The following is an 18,948-nucleotide window of genomic DNA, read 5'->3' as shown; positions in this document are numbered from 1 at the left end:
TGAATTTTGGGGAGACACAAACCTTCAGACCATAACAGAATAAATGTGTTTGTTGCAGCATTGTTTCTAACAGCAACAAACTGGAAAAAAAATTAAATTCCCAGCTCTGAAAGACTAGTAAACCATGGCAATTCATGTTATTAAATTGGGTAGGTCCCCATGAACTGCTAGAAATCTATCCAAGATATGTTGCGTGAACAAAAGCAAGATATGAATGATAGCTATGGTAAGATTGTGTTTCCGTTATTAAACGGGAAGTAAATATGCGGGTTCATGTGTAGAAAATTTCAGGAGGGGTATTAAGAAACCATTGACAGTAGTTACCCTGGAGAGTGGGGCTGCCAGTTCTGATACCAAAGCAGTACTTTTATTTTTTCACTTTATACACTTTCATCATGTTTGAATAACTTTTTTTAAAAGTTTTATAATTTGGATAAAAGTAGTTTTAAGACACCAAAAATAATTTAATAGTATCTTTCCTTTAAAGATTTACACTGTACATAACCATATCAGGGACTGAGAAGTTCCACTTAATTTTGTTTAAGCCAGACATTTCAAAAATATATTTGTCCAAAGAATTTTGTTGTTGTTTTGCCTAATAACTATTAATATGTCATGGTTCCTGTGGGAGGCACTGACTTAAGAAATCACAAAACAACAAGCAGCCTAAAGTCATACAGGCAGGGAGTAGGGAGACAGAATTTCAGACTCAAGATCTGAAGCTCAACTGATATTCCTCAAAAGTGTACAATCAGGATGGAGAAAGAGACCTGAGTTGCTTATGCTAAATGAATCATATCTTGTTTCTTAGGGGTAAAAATATTACTCCAGAATTTTCTATAAATCTTAAATGGTACATCGTAGTTTCCTAGGAAGAGGTAGGTATAACCTTCAGCAGGAAGAGGAGAAAAAACCACACACTTTTATACTTGAACTATATTTCCTGACATTTAGAAGAGTGTCATTTCACCTCTATCATTTCCCCCTTTTAAAATAGATAGTTAACCTGTAAAAAGGGAAGTAAGGGTTTGTCAGGCAATTTTGGTGTCTGCTGACAAGAATACAATTTCCACATTCATTTATCTTTCTGAATCTTTTCCAGGCCAATTACCTTCTCCTATCACTTCTTTAGATCTTGTAATCCTTAAGTCTCCCAAATGAGGCTGTTAATTCAAACCTCTTCAATGGTTTTAACTAGATATGTAAACAACTACTTTTATCAATTAATATAGCCCCCTATCTCCAGGGACACAATATGGAAGAAAGTAAAACAAGTACTTTTCCTCAAAGATGACAGGATAAAAGTGAAATATGTAAAGGGGAGGACTGTGAGTAAAACCATCTTTTCTCTGCATGGCCCATGCCATCGTTTCAGAAGTATTTACTTCCAGAACTTAACTCTTCAATTAAAACTGTAAAATTGTGTTGAATGATTATAAATACTACAAAAGTCCCTGCCGTAGATAAAGTTGGAGGTAACAAAGTTGCCCAGGACATATTTGGTGATGAGTGTTATCATAGCTGAATTTTGGCTGCTGTAACCTATATATAAGAACTAGATCTAAGATTTTTAAACAGCAAGTAAAATCTGCAGGTGGTCCCTCTGAATAGTGAGGCCCAGTTGTTGACCTGGGACCAGCAGTAGACATGCAGCCAAGGGGGTAGAATGCCAAAAGGCAGAGTACTTTGTGCTCCTTTGGCTTGGTTCTGCTAGCAAGGCAAGAAAGAGGAGAGAGAGACATCAGGAGCATGTTTACTTCTCTCTCAGCCTCCCTTTCCCATCTTTCTCCCCTCTCTCTCCCTGGCTATCTCTTATCATCCAGGGAAAGTTAGATTTTTTTTGTTGGACTTACTGATGTGATTGGCTTGCTCTTCATTACAGGTGCTACTGGGCCTGGGAGCCATATAAAAGAGCTAAATTGTAATAACTCTCATGGCTAGAGGGCAGTTGAGCCAGTTCCAAATGGACTGGAGAAGGGCAAATGTATCATCAACCTCCACCGCCATGAGAAAGGAGAGCAGACCACCACCCCTAAAACAGTGTGGCCCCCAGATCCTTGTCCAACTTCTCTCCTCATGTGAATCTGTTTTCTGAACTAAGTCCTCCCCTTTACTTAGAACGTTCATTTGCACACACATCAATACTATACCGTTTAGTGGATAACGATTCTGTTATTAGTTTGCATGTGTTTCATTTCCCCCAGTAAGATGTAAACTCTTGAAAGACCTTAATACTGTGTCTCATGGCAACAAATGCCAGACACCAGGATGCTCATTTGATTGAATCAATAATTAAAGAAATATTTCACCCATTTCTTTTTGGTCTTGGTCTCTAACATTAAAGTCTTCCACTCCTTAAATTTCTTTAGTCCTCTATTTCCCTGTCAGAGATATAATTTAGAGCTTGCCTTTGGGAACCCAACCTCTGACCCTTGATACATACTGCCAAAAATTTAATTTTTCAGATGGAAAAAGTCTCTGATGTGTTTGCATGTGAATAAGGGTGTCCCAGGGAGTTTGAACTTTTAGTATAAAGTAGTGAGAGCAAACCTAGGAGCAGAGATGCTGTGTACCTAAGAAGGTACATTCTTCATATGGCTACAGAAGTAGCAAATTAGAAATGGGTGAGAAATTTGGCTCAGAAGTGGAAAAATAATATCTAAGTTAATTTTTTCCTTATATCCAATTTTCTAGCCAATATTAAAAATGCATTTGTTCCCCAGTGCTTTGTTAAGTTTCTGTTATAATACATAATATGGTTTAGGAATTTTTTCAGAGATAACTATTCTGGTTCATCATTATTATTAAATAGTACCAGCCTATTTTAATTACTGTAGCTTTATAATGTATTTAAATATATGACAAAGCAAGTCTCTACTCATTGAATTTCTTTACAAAAAATTTTAAATATTATTATTGTATTTTACCTTTAGCGTCATATTGTCAAATTGTAAAGGATGTTGCATAATTAATTAAAAATTATTTTTCTTACTAATTATCACTGATATATAAGGAAATCAATTTTATGTAAAAATGTTTCAATTTGATCAAGTTTATTTGATTCACTACTGTTTTCAACCATGTTTTCCTTCTTTCTAATAATTATACATCTTTTTTCCGTTTTTTATCTTAGTACCAACCAGAGCAATGTTAAATACTATTGGTGTTACTAAGAATTTTAGTTTCTGATTTTATTTAAAAAGCCTATATTATTTAATTATAAGATATGCTATAAACCATCAGCTTAAGAGAGATATTCTATCTCATTTTGAGGAAGTTACTTAACAAAATGTCTTCCTGAGATGCCAAACCACAAACCCACCCTTAAGCAGATTTGGTGCCAGAATTCATTCTGCCAGCATATTGTATAAATCTAGTTAAAGTGGTCATGGGCAATATTGCGCTAAGGCCTCTGGCAGAAACCAAAGCACATTTCCAAAGGAACATTATTTAAACGCAGGCACAAAGAATCTTTCAGATAAAGTTCCTAGGAGCATGAGCTCACCATAGAAATATATATATATATTATAAATAAACATATATAAATAAATATATGTATATAGAGAGATAATATAAAATTGTGTGTGTGTGTATATATATATATAGTGCATGTATATATATATCTCTCTCAAAACAGACAGAAAACCATGCAATTATGAGCAATAGTCATCCAACAAGAACAACAACAAAAAAAGCCAGAGCCAACCTTATAAAGCCTGAAGATTTTGGAATAACCAGACACACAATATAGAATAATTATATTGAATATGTTGGAAGAAATAAGAGTACTGACAGTATGACTAGGGAGAAACAGACTATCAAAATTGATCATGCAGATTTGAAAAAGAGCCAAATAGAACATTTACAAATGAAAAATAAAATAGTTTAAATTTGAAACTCAAAGTACAAATTAAACATCAAAAAAACTACAGATGTAAGGAGAATGGTGAACTAAAAGATAAATCACAAAAAATTACACAGAATTTAGCATGGAGAGATAGAGATAGAAAATACTGAAAATAGATCAAGACATATGAAGATAGAATGAGAATATCTAGTATATCCCCAATTAGAATTTCATGAAAAGAGATTAGAGAGAATGGAAATAAGGAAATATTGGGAGAACTAATAGCTGAACAATTTCCAAAATTAATTACAAAATTAAGTCTTCAGATTCAGAAATCCCAATGAAGTCAACAAAAGTAAACCAAAAAAAAAACCTCAAATCTTAAAATAACTCAATAAAATTGCACAACACCAAAGACAGAGAAAAAACCATAAAAGCAGCTAGATATAAAAGAAAAATTAACTGCAAAGGACCTACAATCAAATTAAGAAAGACCTCTCAGGCTGGACATGTTGGCTCACACTTACATCCCAGCACTTTGGGAAGCTAAGGCAGGAGGATCGCTTGAGGCCAGGAGTTCAACACCAGCCTGGGCAACATAGCAAGACCCTGTCTCTATAAAAAATAAAAAACTAGTTGGGTGTGGTGGTCTTAGCTACTTGGGAAGCTGAGGCAGGAGGATTGCTTGAATCTGAGAGTTCAAGGCTGTAGTGAGCTATGATTGCACCACTGCACTTCAAACCTGGGTGAGAGAGCAAAAAAAAAAAAAAAGAAAAACAAAAAAGAGTTGACTTCTTAACAGCCTCAAAAGAAGCTAAACTACATTGGTATCATATCTTTAAAGTCCTGAGAAAAATATTTTCAATTTATTATTATATACCAAGAAAAATTATATTTCACAAATGCAGATAAAATAAAGACATTTTAAGGAAAGCAAAATCTGAGAGAGTTCTATCTCCATTAGAAGTTCATTTTAAGAACTTCACAGAATACTTTCGGAAGAGGAAAATGAGCCTAGAGGGAGAATCTGAGATCCAAGAAAGACGCTTTTCATGAATAAAAACAAGCATTAACTGTATAAGATAGAACCAAAGAAATAAAATAATCCTGAACAATAAAAGCATATAAACTTAGAGTTAGTAATCTAAGGCTCTAATATTATTTAGGAGAAGGATAAAGGTATTTATTCACTTTCAATTTTAATTTAATATGGATGCTTAAATATGTGAGTATTCCCTAAAAATACAACTGTATAATTTCCAAGATAGTAGAAGGGGAAAATGGAATAAAATGTAAACATGGTTTAATCAAAAAGAAGACTTTTTTAAATTTAAAAAAGAAACATGCAAACATGCATGCTGAATAAGTGGGACGAATACAAAGAAAAAATACCCCTTAAAAAGCACATCTAGATGTAAAGAGGTTCACAATATATTGTTAAAATATTCAAACATCAGGAAACTATTAACCTAACTTAGCTATAAAGCAAAAATTGTCAAGACTGAAAGCAGAAATTGGCAAATTTACCATCATCAGGAGAGATACTTCTCTCAATAACTGAAGTGGACAAAAAAATCATAATTTAATTCATGAAAACTATGCAATCAATGAGATTGTTCTAATTAACTTTTGTAAAATGTTAATTCAGGCCAGGCACGGTGGCTTCTGCCTATAATCCCAGCATTTTGGGAGGCTGAACTGGGCAGATCACATGAGGCCAGGAGTTTGAGACCAGCCTGGCCAATATGGCGAAACCCTGTCTCTACTAAAAATACAAAAATTAGCTGGTTATGGTGGTGCATGCCTGTAGTCTCAGCTACTCAGGAAGCGAGGCACAAGAATCACTTGAACCTGGGAGGCAGGGGTTGCAGTGAGCCGAGATTGTGCCACTGCACTCCAGCCTGGGTGACAGAGCAAGACTGTCTCAAATTAAAAATAAATAAATAAATTGGCTGGGTGCAGTGGCTCACGCCTGTAATCCCAGCACTTTGGGAGGCCGAGGCAGCAGATTGCCTGAGCTCAGGAGTTTGAGACCAGCCTGGGCAACAAGGTGAAACTCCATCTCTACTAAAATACAAAAATAAATAAATACATACATACATACATACATAAAATGTCAATTCAATACCTAGAAAATTCTATTCAACTACACATAAAACACTTATAAGAACTGACTATATATGAGGCCAATCAACAAATCTTAAAGTAGCATTGCCTTAGTCCATTTTCACACTGCTATAAGGAACTTCCCTGAGACTGGATAATTTATAAAGAACAGAGATTTAATTGACTCACAGTTCTGCATGGCTGGGGAGGCCTCAGGAAACTTATAATCATGGCAGAAGGCAAAGGGGAAGCAACCTTAGACCTTTCTCACATGGCAGCAGGAGAGAGAAGAGTGAGGAGTGAAGGGGGTAGAGCCCCTTATAAAACCATCAGATCTCGTGAGAACTCACTTTCACAAAAATAGTGTAGGGGAAACCACCCCCGTGATCCAATCACCTCCCATCAGTCTCTCCTAGACACATGGGTATTATAGGGATTACAATTCAAGATGAGATTTGGGTGGGGACACAGCCAAATTATATCATTCCATCCCTGGCCCCTCCCAAATCTCATGTCCTCACATTTCAAAACACAATCATGCCTTTCCAACAGTCTGCCAAAGTCCTAACTCATTCTAGCATAAACCCAAAAGTCCAAGTCCAAAGTTTCATCTGAGAAAAGGCAAGTCCCTTCCACCTACAAGCCTGTAAAATCAAAAGCAGGTTAGTTACTTCCTAGATACAATGGGGGTATAGGCATTGGATAAATGCTCCCATTCCAAATGGGAGAAATTTGCCAAAATAAAGGGGTTACAGCCCCCATGCAAGTCCAAAACCCAGCAGGGCAGCTATTCAGTCTTAAAGCTCCAAAATGATCTCCTTTGACTCCATGTCTCACATCCAGGTCACACTGATGCAAGAGATGGACTCACACAGTCTTGGGCAGTTCTACCCTTGTAGTTTTGCAAGATACAGCCCTCCTCCCAGCTGCTTTCACAGGCTGGCATTGAGTGTCTGCAGCTTTTCCAGCTGCATGGTGCAAGCTGCCATTGGATCTACCATTCTAGGGTCTAGAAGATGGTGGTCCTCTTCTCACAGCTCCAGCTAGCTTGAATTTCTCCCCAGAAAATGGGTTTTTGTTTTCTATCGCATCATCAGGCTGCAAATTTTCCACTTTTATGCTCTGTATCCCTTTTAAACATAAGTTCCAATTTCAAATCATCTCTTTGTGAATGAATATAACTGAATGCTTTTAAGAGCACACAGACCACATCTTGAACGTTTTGCTGCTTACAGATTTCTTCCACTAGATGCCTTAAGTCATCTCTCTCAAGTTCAACGTTCCACAGATCTCTAGGGCAGGGGCAAAATGCCACTAGTCTCTTTGCTAAAGCATGGAAAGAGTGACCTTTGCTCTAGTTCCCAATAAGTTCCTCATCTCCATCTGAGACCACCTCATCCTGGACTTTATTGTCTGTATCACTATCAGAATTTTGGTCAAAACCATTCAACAAATCTCTAGGAAGTTCCAAACTTCCCCACATCTTCCTGTCTTCTTCTGAGCCCTCTAAACTGTTCCAGCCTCTGCCTGTTACCCAATTGCAAATTCTCTTCACATTTTCAGGTATTTTTGTATGAGTACCCCACTCTCTGAGGTACCAATTTACTGTATTAGTCTGTTTTCACACAGCTATGAAGACATACCCAAGACTGGGTAATTTATAAAGAAAAGAGGTTTAACTGACTTACAGTTTTGCATGGCTGGGGAGGCCTCAAGAAATTTACAATCATGGCGGAAGGCGAAGAGGAAGCAAGCTTGGGCCTTCTCACATGGCAGCAGGACAGAGAGAAGAGTGAGGAGTGAAGTGGGGAGAACCTCTTATAAAACCATCAGATCTCATGAGAAGTCACTCACTATTACAAGAACAGCATGAAGGGAAACCAACCCTATGATCCAATCACCTCACACCAGTTCTCTCCCTAGACACATGAGGATTATAGGGATTACAATTCAAGATGAGATTTGGGTGAGGACACAGCCAAACCATATCAATCATAGAGAGACCAACACAATTGAGATAAAATTTATTTTTAAAAATGCGTGTTATGATAAGCAGCATGTAGTTGGATGTGACCCATTATGACAATCTTTTTCTTTAAATAAGTAAATTTAACCTATTAATGGTTACAACTGTTATGACCATGAATCTGAGGCAGCTACAGTGCTTACTTCAAAACAAATGTTAATTTCTGTTTGGAGACTCGGCAACTTCTGTAGCTTTTGATTGTAAGTATTTAATGGTTGAGCCTTCTAAATCTTAGTGCTCTATTAGCAGTTGATGATTATAATGCTGCTGCTACTGCTGGGGTTGCTGCTGTTTTTATCAACATTCGGTGTCCTGACCTTCACTCAAAATTGTAGACTAAAAACTGCTGTGGCTATTTCACACTCATTAGGATGGATATTATTAAAAACAAAAACAGAACAAAACAGCAAATAAGTGTTGGTGAGGATGTGGAGAAATTGGAACCCTTGTGCATTTCTGGTGGGAATGCAAATGGTGCAGCCTATGGAAAATGATATGGTTAAGTCATCAAAAAATTAAAGATAGATTTCCCATATGATCCAGCAATTCCACTTCCGAGTGTCTACCCAAAAGAAGTGAAAGCAGGGACTTGAACTGAATTTGTATAGCAATGTTCATAGCAGCATCATTTACAATAGCTAAAAGGTAGAAGCAACTCAAGCGTCCATTGAAGGATGAATGGATAAGCAAATTGTGATATATACATATGGTGGAATATCATTCGGCCTTAAGAAGGAAGGAAACCCTGACCTACTACAAAATATATGAACTTTGAGGACATTACGCTAAGTGAAATAAACCAGTTACAAAAGGACAAATATTGTATGACTTCATTTATATGAGGTGCCTAGAGTAGTCAAATTAATACAGACAGAAATAGAATGGTGGTTGCCAGGGCTGGGGAAGGGAGAATAGGTACTTATTGTTTAAGGGATATGGAGTTTCAGTTTAGGAAGATGAAAAAGTTTAGGAGATGGATAGTGGTCATTTTTGGCTTTTAAAAAATAAATTCAGGTGGCACATGTGCAGATTTGTTACATGTGTATATTGTGTAATGCTGGAGTTTGGGCTTCTAGTAAACCCATTACCCAAATATTGAACATAGCACCCAATAGGGAGTTTTTCAACTCTCTCCCCAATCCCATCCTTACCCTTTCTGGAGTGCCCAATGTCTAGAATGCATATCCCATTCTTTCCATCTTTATATCATGTGTACCCATTGATTAGCTCTTACTTATAAGTGAAAATATGGGGTATTTGATCTTCTGTTTTAGTTTTTTTATTTGCAAAGGACATAATTTCTTTTTTTAATGGCTGCATAGTATTCTGTGGTGTATATATACCACATTTTCTTTATCCAGTTCACAATTGATAGACACTTAGCTTGATTCCCTGACTTTGCTATTATGAATAGTGCTGCAGTGAACGTATGTGTGCAGGTGTCTTCTTGATAAAATGATTTTTTTTTCCTTTGGGTAGATACCCAGTAGTGGAATTGCTGAGTAGAATGGTAGTTCTATTTTTAGTTCCTTGTGAAATCTCCATACTGTTTTCCATAGGGGTTAAACTAATTTACATTCCCACCAACAGTGTATAAGCGTTCCTTTTCTCTGCAGCCTTGCCAGCATCTATTGTTTTTTGACTTTTTAATAATAGCCATGCTGACTGGTGTGAGATGGTATCTCATTGCGATTTTGATTTGCATTTCTCTGATGATTAGTGATGTTGAACATTTACCCATATGTTTGTTGGTTGCTTGTATGTCTTCTTTTGAGAAGTATCTGTTCATGACCTTGCCCCACTTTTTAATGGGGTTGTTTTGTTTTGTTTTTCTTGTTGATTTGTATAAGCTCCTTATAGATTCTGGATATTAGACCTTTGTCAGATGCACAGTTTGTGGATATTGTCTCCCATTCTGTAAATTGTCTATTTACTCTGTTAATTAGTTTAATTAAATCCCATTTGTCTGTTTTTGTTTTTGTTGCATTTGCTTTTGAGGTCTTAGTCATATATTCTTTGAATATGCCAACATCCAAAGTAGTTTTTCCTAGGCTTTCTTCTAGTATTTTTATAGTTGCAGGTCTTACATTTAAGTGTTTAATCTATCTTGACTTAATTTTTGTCTATGGTGAAAGGTGGTGTTCCAGTTTCATTCTACTGCATATGCCTAGCCAGTTTTCCCCCACATAATTTACTGAATAGGGTGTCCTTTCTCCATTGTTTGTTTTTATTGACTTTGTCAATATCAGTTAGTTGTAGGTATATGGATTTATTTCTGGGTTCTGTATTCTGTTCCATTGATCTTTGTCTATTTTTGTACCAATACCATGCTGTTTTGGATACTGTAGCCTTGTAGTATACTTTGAATTTGGTAATGTGATACCTCCAGCCTTGTTCTCTTTGCTTACGATTGCTTTAGCTAATTAGAATTGTTTTTTCTAATTCTGTGAAAAATGATGTAGGTAATTTGGTAGGAACTTCACTGAATCTGTAGATTGTTTTGGGCAGTATAATCATTTTAACAATATTGATTCTTCCTCTGTATGAGCATGGGATGTTTTCCAATTTGTTTGTGTCATCTATGCATTCTTTCATCAGTATTTTGTTGTTCTCCTTGTATAGATCTTTTACCTTATTAGTTAAATGCATTTTTAGATATTGTATTTTTTGTGGCAAATGTAAGTGGGATTGAGTGTTTGATTTGGTTCTCAGCTTGAGTGTTGCTGGTGTATAGGAATGCAACTGATTTTTTTGTGCATTGTTTTTGTATCCTGAAACATTACTGAAGTCATTTATCAGGTCTAGGAGTCCTTTGGAGCAGTCATTAGGCTTTCTAGGTATAGGATCATGTCATCAGCTAGCAGAGATAATTCTACTTCTTCTTTTCCTATTTGTATTACTTTTATATCTTCTTCACACCTAATTGCTCTGACTAGGACTTCCAGTGATATGTTGAATAGCAGAAATGAGAGTAGACATCCTTGTCTTGTTCCCATTCCTAGGGAGTGTATTAGTCCATTTTTACACTGCTATAAAGAACTGCCAGAGATAATTTATAAAGTAAGAAGTTTAATTGACTAACAGTTCTGCATGGCTGGGAAGGCCCCAGGAAACTTATAATCATGGCAGAAGGGGAAGCAGGCATTTCTTACATGGCAGCACATGAGAGAGCACCTGTGAAGGAGGAACCGTCAAACACTTAAAAAAAACCATCAGATCTTGTGAGAACTCACTGTCATGAGAACAGCATGGGGAAAACTGCCCCCATGACCTAATAATCACCCCCAACCCCCAACACGTGGGGATTACAATTTGAGATTAGATTTTGGTGGGGACACAGAGGCCAAACTGTATCGGGGAAATGCTTTCAACTTTTCGCCATTCAGTATGATATTGGCTGTGGGTTTGCCATGTATGGCTCTTATTATTTTTAGTTAAGTTCCTTTGATGCCTAATTCGCTGGAGGGTTTTTATTGTGAAAGGATGTTGGATTTTATTGAATGCATTTTTTGCATTTATTGAGATAATAATATGGTTTTTGTTTTTAATTTTGTTTATGTGGTGAATCACCTTGATTTGTGTATGCTGAACCATCGTTGCATACCAGAAATAAAACCCACTTGATCATGATGAAATATCTTTTTGATGTGCAGCTAGATTAAATTTTGCTAGTATTTCATTAAGAATGTTTGTGTCTGTGTACATCAGGGATACTGGCCTATAGTTTTCTTCCTTGATTGTGTCCTTGCCAGATTTTGGATGATACTGGTTTCATAGAATGAGCTGGGGAAGAACTCCTCCTCCTCAGTGTTTTGGAATCGTTTCATTGGGATTGGTACCAGCTTCTTTGTAAGTCTGGTAGAATTTGGCCATGAGTCTGTATAGTCCTGAATTTTTGTTTGTTTGTTTTTTTTTTGGTTTGTAGATTTTTTATTACTAAGTCAATTTTCTAACTCATTATTGGTCTGTTCAGCATTTTAATTTCATCTTGATTCAATCTTGTGAAGTTGTGTGTTTCCAGGAATTTATCCATCTCCTCTAGGTTTTCTAGGTGGTGTGCATAGAGATATTCATAACAGCTTCTGAGAATCTTTTGTATTTATGCAGTATCAGTTGTAATGTCACCCTTGTCATTTTTTGATTATGCTTATTTGAATATTCTTTTTCTTGGTTAATGTAGCTACTGGTCTATCAATGTTTATCCTTTCAGAGAACCAACTTTTCATTTCATTGATCTGTTGTATATTTTGTTGGTCACAATATTATTTCATTCTGCTCTGATCTTTGTTAATTCTTTTGTTCTTCTAGCTTTGGGTTTGGTTTGTTCTCATTTTTCTAGTTCCTTTAGATGTGACATTGGGTTGTTAATCAGAGATCTTTCTATCTTTTTGATGTAAACATTTAGCAGAATAAACTTTCCTCTTAGCCCTGCTTTTGCTGTATCCCAGGGATTTGGGTATTTTGTTTCTATTTTCACTTGTTTCAAAACATATTTTGATTTGTACTTTAATTCTTTTGTTTACCCAAAAGTCATTCAGCAGCAAGTTGTTTGTTTGGTTTCCATGTACTTATGTGGTTTTTGATAGTTCCTCTTGGTATGATTCCTGATTTTATTCCACTGTGGTCTGAGAAGATGCTTGATATGATTTTGATGTTTTTAAATTTATTGAGATTTGCTATATGGCCAATCATATAGTCAATTTTAGAGACTGTTCCATGCACAGATGAGAAAAACGTACATTCTGTGGTTGTTGGGTGCAGTATTCTATGGTGTTTACAGGGTCCATTTGGTTAAGAGTCCAATTTAAGTCCAGATTTTCTTTGTTGTTTTCTGCCTCAATGTTCTATCTAGTGCCGTCAGCGTGGTGTTGAAAACTCCCACTATTATTGTAAGGCTGTCTATCTCTTCTCTTAGGTCTAGTAATATTTGTTTTCTAAATCTTGGTGCTCCAATGTTGAGTGAACATATATTTAAAATAGTAGAATTTTCTGATTGAATTGAACCCTTTATCATTATACAATACCCTTCTTTGTCTTTTTTTTTAATATTTTTTTTTAAAGTCTCTTTTATCTCACACAAGAATAGCAACCCTTACTCTTTTTTATTTTCCATTTGTGTGATAGATCTTTCTCCATTCTGTTGTTTTGAGACTGTGGCTGTCATAATGTGTGACATTGGTCTCTTGAAAACAATAGATGGTTGGGTCTTGTTTTTTTAATCTAGTTTGCCAGTCTGTATTTCTCAGGTGGAGCTTTTATGCTGTTATGTTCAAGGTTAATATTTATATGTGAGGTTTTGTTCCTGCCATAGTGTTGTTAGCTAGTTACTTTGTATTCTCAATTGTGTAATTGCTTTATAGGATACGTGTACTTTGGCCTTATGTGTACTTTCATGGCAGCAAGCATTGTTCTTTTGTTTCCACGTTTAGAACTTCTTTGAGCTTTTCTTGTAGGACTGGTGTGGTGAAGAAGAGTTCCCTTAGCATTTGCTCATCTGGGAAAACTTTATTTGTCCTTCATTTATGAAGCATAGTTTGGCAGGGTATAAAATTCTTGGCTGACTTTTTTTTTCCTTAAGAAAGCTAAAAATATACCCCCAATCTCTTCTTGCTTGTAAGGCTTCTACAGAGAAGTCTGCTGTTAGTCTAATGGTATTTCCTTTATGGGTAATTTATCCCCTTTTTTCAGGTGCCTTCCTTTGAGATTTTTTTTTCGTATTGACCTTGGATAGTCTGATAATTATAGGCCTTGGTGACTATCATCTTATGTAGTATCTTGCAGGAGTTTTCTAAATTTCTTATATCTGGATGTTGATGATTCTAGCAAGGTTAATGAGATTTTCTTGAATTACTCTCTCAGATATGTTTTCCAGGTTGCTTTCTTTTTCTTCTTCTCTCTCAGGAATACCAACGAGTTGTATGTTTGTTCACTTTACATAATCCCATATTTCTCAAAGGCTTTCTTCATTTTTCTAAATTCTTTTTTATTTTTGTCTGACTGGATTAATTTGAAAGACCAATTTTCAAGCTCTGAAATTCTTTCTACTGCTTGGTCTAGATTATTGTTAAAGCTTCCAACTGTATTTTGAAATTCTTTCCATGAATTTTTTCATTCCAGAAGTTCTAATTGTTTGGGTTTTTTTTTTTTTTTGACATAGCTATCTCATCTTTGATAGCCTGAATTGTTTTTCTAGTTTATTTGTATTGGATTTCAACTTTCTCTTGGATCTCATTGAGTTTCCTTAAAATCCATATTTTGAATTATTTATCTGCCATTTCAGACTTTTCATTTTCGTTAGGACCTATTGCTACAGAGCAAATGAAATACTTTGGAGGTGTCAATCCACTGTAGGTTTTTTTTGCTACTAGAGTTCTTGCACTGATTCCTTCTCATATGAGGGAGCTGTCACTGTTTATTTTTTAATTTTCTGTCATTTGGACAGGACTTTTACATTTTGTAATTCTTTTTTATCTTGAGGGTATGTTGTATGTTGTGTATGATCATTTGGCCTCCTTTCCAGGTGCTTTCAGAGGACCAAGTTGCTGTATGGGTCCTTCATTGTGGATAGCTTTTGTGTGGTGGCTTTTTCAGAGGCTACTTGTTGTAGCATCTGTCTACTGCTTGGCTGAGGGTGTGGAAGTCTCATCACATACGCTAGCACTCAGCCCTTCTGGCAGCAGGTGTTTTATTTGGTGGCAGAGTTCAAGCTCTAGTCCAGTAGGTAGCACTTAAGAGTAAGAGCTGGCCCACCCACAGGTAGATTGATGATGAGCGGAAGCACCTGCCCTGATACAGAGGGGAGATTTTGTTGGAGCATGCTGAGGTCTTTGGGGAAGGAGCAGTTGGGGAAGTGCACCAGCTCCTCATCCTGACCAGGCAGGAATGCCAGCTGCTTCCCCTGTCACACCATGTCACAGGGCTCACAGCCCTCAGTTCATAAAGGCTTTTTCCTTTGGTTCCCAGCTGCAATGTGGCTATGGGCTACTGATACACCATTTTGGCAGCTACCACCAAGATAGGCTTGGGGCAGAACCCCTTCCCCCAGTCCAGAGCAGACAACTCTGTGGCTTGTCTGTGTCCTCCATTGCCAGGATGCTGCTGTTTTGTGTAGGGTCAGGGTGTTGGGCCCTGCCCTTTGTGCAAGCCCAAGCAGCATGGGCTCACTTTCAGCAAGTGTGGATTCACTACAAAAAGTGTGATAAGTGCTTTCTCCAGGTGCACATATACCAGCCCCCAGCCAGGAGAACCACTACTGCATCCTCAACAGTGGATAAAGGTGGCAAGGGGTGGATGACTCCCTCTCCACAACCCTTCCTAGCCATCAGTGCTACCCCCTTCACCGATTGGTGCCACTTCCTTCATTCCCTTTGTCCCAAGGGAGACTTTAGTGGGCTGTGCTCCCTATTCTCTCAAGGCAGCCCACCAAGGGTGAGATTTCCAGGGCTCCCACAGCTCCACAGGGACCCACCAGCACCGTGTTTGCCAGAGACAGAGTGGGTTGTGGGGTATGTTTGTGGGGAATCTCGTGGTGTGGTGACTCAACGGCAGAGATTCCCTGGGCAGGGCAGTGTCCCACCACAGGTGCACAACCAGCATGGCTCAGTTCAGCCATGTCAGTTCAGGTCTGAGGGGAGTGTAGGCATGCTTAACATGAGCTGGCCACCTGGTTCTCTGCCCCTGGAAAATTCCCCCAAGTCACCACTGACAGCATTGCCCATGATCCAGAGGGCAGAGGGGCTCCCCAACAGTTTGACCATCAGTGAATTGTTGCAGGGGTGAAGGGAACAGAGAAGCACTCCCGCTACCCCTTACCACAGGGTTGTGAGTTCCTCAGGGGTCAATCTCTGCCAGACCCTTGCTGCTTTTTTTTCTGCATCTCAGCTTTTTCCCCTGGGCACTCTGTCAGGTCCTGGATCTCTTCTGTAAGTTTTTCATTTGGAACTTGTCCATTCACAGGTAACTTTGATCTTTCTGAAAAGAACTGGCATCTGATGTCACTAGACAGGCATCTTGAAAACCAGCAGCTTGATGGTGACTGTTATAGAACAAAGTGAACATACTCAATGCTACTGAACTGTATACGTAAAATAGGTTAAAACAGTAAATTTTATGTATATTTTACAAAACACACACAAAAAAATCAAATCCTGCTCTGCCTCTACCCAGGAACAGTCTTCCATTGTTGCTGGGGTGTTGATGTAATGATCAGTCTTAATGCTTTGAGAGAAGTCAATTCTGTTATCCCTTTCTAAAGCTGCTCTTTCAACAGTGGAGAGGTGAAAACAAGAATATTACCTAGGAATGCCTTCTGTTTGTGTAGCACTTTATGTTTGAAGGAAGGCTTTTATGTGAGTAATTCATTTAATCCTCATGACAGCCTTGTAAGGTCAGTAGTGTTGCTCCCTTTTAATTGATGGAAAAAAGTGAAGCCTGAGAGATTAAGTTGTCCAAGATTACAGGGCTATTAAAGGATGCAGAGGTTCAAATACTTATCTTCTGACTCTATAGCCATTGATTTCCCAAAGTAGAGAAATAATTGTCAACTTACTGTGAGCTTTACATTTAAAATGCCAAAAGCTAGGCGATATTCTTGTTAAACTGAATAAAGAAAAGAAAAAGAAAAATAGCATCATTAACTTCCCAGTGACCAAGAATAATGATTATGCTGAATTTATGCTCTAAATCCTATTAACATATTTGTGGCTTTTTATACTGCTCTATTTTCAAACTTTGGTCATGTTTAAATTCTGCTTGACTCTTTGTATTTTTAGACTTTAGCTTCTGAAAATACACTCTAATTTAGGGTTGGGGAGCTTTTCCCCAAAACTTACTGTTTTCAGTCATAGCTATTCAAATTTTCATCTAAATTTTCAAAATAAATGTACAATTCCAATAAAAATAAGTAGGCAGGTTGTTCTCTCATTGTTGTGCAAGAACTATTTCACTTTAGGTCTTAAATTTCATTTTTTATTGCTCTCCGTGGAGTGGATGGTTAATGTAAATGGGAGAAACCTGGCATCACACCATCACTGATCTTAGTGACTTTACGAGTTCCCCCTAGAACAAATAGCTGGGTCAGTGCAACCTCCTAATTCTCAGCATGCAGCTAACATTCATTTTCCTTTGAAGCCTGACATAGATAAGTCAACTCAGAGCCCCAACTTCCCTGCTTCAGAATGCTGACCTAGTAGTTTTCTCTGTCTCTGGGAAGATGTGGTACTGTATGGAAGAGGGGTGGCATTGATACCCTGTCACTGTGAACAAGCCTCCCTGAATTTATTAACTGATAACGTAAATAAAACTTCCTAAGGCAATATGCAATAGATTTCTCACTGTGGTGGTATTCTGTGAAAGAAATTGAGATTTTCCACTCCTGGGTCCTTCCCTCTGTACAGAACCTGTAAAGTCTTCACTGACAGGTTACACATTGAACATTCAAAGAGATGGCCCCTCTATTTACTCATTCATGTTGTTCCAGCTACTGTGAGGTGAAAATACTGTACAGTCCAGCTTACCATTGCATTTACTGCACAAATTCTGAATTCGGGTCCCTCACCTCGTATATGTGAAACTCCTTGGAAGCATTCACTGCACTTTAAAAAGTTTGCAGCATGTTGGGACTCTCTTCTCTTGTGTTTTGCCATAAAATTCATAAGCCAGGGTTCCTTGTGCTGAGTGCAATGGAAAAATGAAGTACTTTCACAAAACATGACTCACACCTATAATTTAGGCAACACTCAGGAAGCTTTACCCGTGTCTCTGGCTTATTGCTTCCATTCCCATAGCTTACATTTATTAAGCACCTATTCTGTGTCAGAAACTGTGCTGAGTATTTCATGTGTACTATGTTATTTATTGCACATCATAGACCTATGTGGTGGCTACTAACTTACTCTCATTTAAAAAAAAAAAAAAACCTGAAATGTAAAGAGGTTAAGCGGGCACAGAGTAAGTGGCTTGTGTCAACTCTTTCTTTCCTGTGTCAATTGTACTGCTGTAACTCAAATAGATCATTGTATTACCATTTACAATCCCAAGTTAAAGAATTTCCAGAATCAGGTTTGACATCTCCTATCAGTGCCTTACACACTTTAATATTCTCTTCTCTCAGGAGGGGGAGGTTCCAATTTTCATATTATATTCATATGTTTCACATCTATCATTGTTTTCCCCTCAGCTTTCTCTACTGTATGATTCAAACAAATAATAGCAGACAAATTCTTGTTAACATTCTTCCAAGATGGTGCTTTCTAATGTCTCAGTTACTTAAGTTTCTTTCAACTCAGATTTTATTTGATTGCTCTATATTCTACTAAGGAGTGAATGATACAAAGCAGATATTCATTATTTGTGATTACGAACAGACAGCAAAAAAATCAATGGCAAACAAAAATGGAAAGTTGCTTCATGTTTTGAATGAGACAGACTTTTATTTTTAATGCTGAATAAAACATAAAGGGTAATTAAAACATAGAGAAGAATATTATGAGGACAAGCCTGTTTTTAGAGAAGAGATTGGTTTCCTTTTGTTCTGACATTTGTGTAATTTCAACAAAATATATTTCAACCCATTAAGCATTAACTGAATGAGACAGGTATTTATTGAATATATACTTTGTTCTCAGAATTTATGAAGAATATACACTCTGTATAAAAAAATGGACCCTGCCCTGAAGAGCTAGCAATTTTGTGAATGAGAGAAGACAACCCTAAATATAATTATATCCAAGGCAATTCATATTAAATGCACTTCTACCCTTTCTTCCAGTTCTTTAGCAATATCTGACAATTTTTCACTAAAACTTCTCTTTAATCTGTCTTCCTCTTCAGAGAAATTTGATTTTGAATTTCAGAAATGCCTAATTTATCCTTTAAAGATTAGAATAAGTTTTTCCTCCATTTATTGCTTGATTATTGTGATCAGTTCTTAAGTCTGAATTGAAATCCTGAGAGATGCTTGCCTGCTACC

At 37.1% G+C, this 18,948-nt stretch overlaps 1 protein-coding gene and 1 long non-coding RNA gene across 6 annotated transcripts in view; one reads left to right on the top strand and one right to left on the bottom strand.

The window, feature by feature from the left end:
- The window catches only part of RNLS (renalase, FAD dependent amine oxidase), a 314,882-nt gene that overhangs the window by 253,677 nt on the left and 42,257 nt on the right, over window positions 1–18,948 (top strand). The gene's annotated exons all lie outside the window — the stretch shown is intronic.
- LOC129006213 (uncharacterized) overlaps window positions 1–18,948 on the bottom strand; it is a 90,898-nt gene that overhangs the window by 41,761 nt on the left and 30,189 nt on the right. The window contains exons 1-2 of one of the 2 annotated variants that reach the window (XR_008491946.1): window positions 16,528–16,579; window positions 15,792–16,014 (exon numbers count right to left, since the gene is read on the bottom strand). This is a non-coding gene — a long non-coding RNA (uncharacterized LOC129006213). Of the gene's footprint in view, window positions 1–15,791; window positions 16,015–16,527; window positions 16,580–18,948 lie in introns of those variants that run through there. The other variant, XR_008491947.2, reaches the window with a different exon arrangement.

This window comes from Pongo pygmaeus, chromosome 8 (assembly GCF_028885625.2).
Source record: "Pongo pygmaeus isolate AG05252 chromosome 8, NHGRI_mPonPyg2-v2.0_pri, whole genome shotgun sequence".
NCBI classification, from domain to species: domain Eukaryota; kingdom Metazoa; phylum Chordata; class Mammalia; order Primates; family Hominidae; genus Pongo; species Pongo pygmaeus.
Note: the sequence above shows the minus strand (reverse complement) of the source record. Positions and strands in the feature narration are given on the sequence as shown.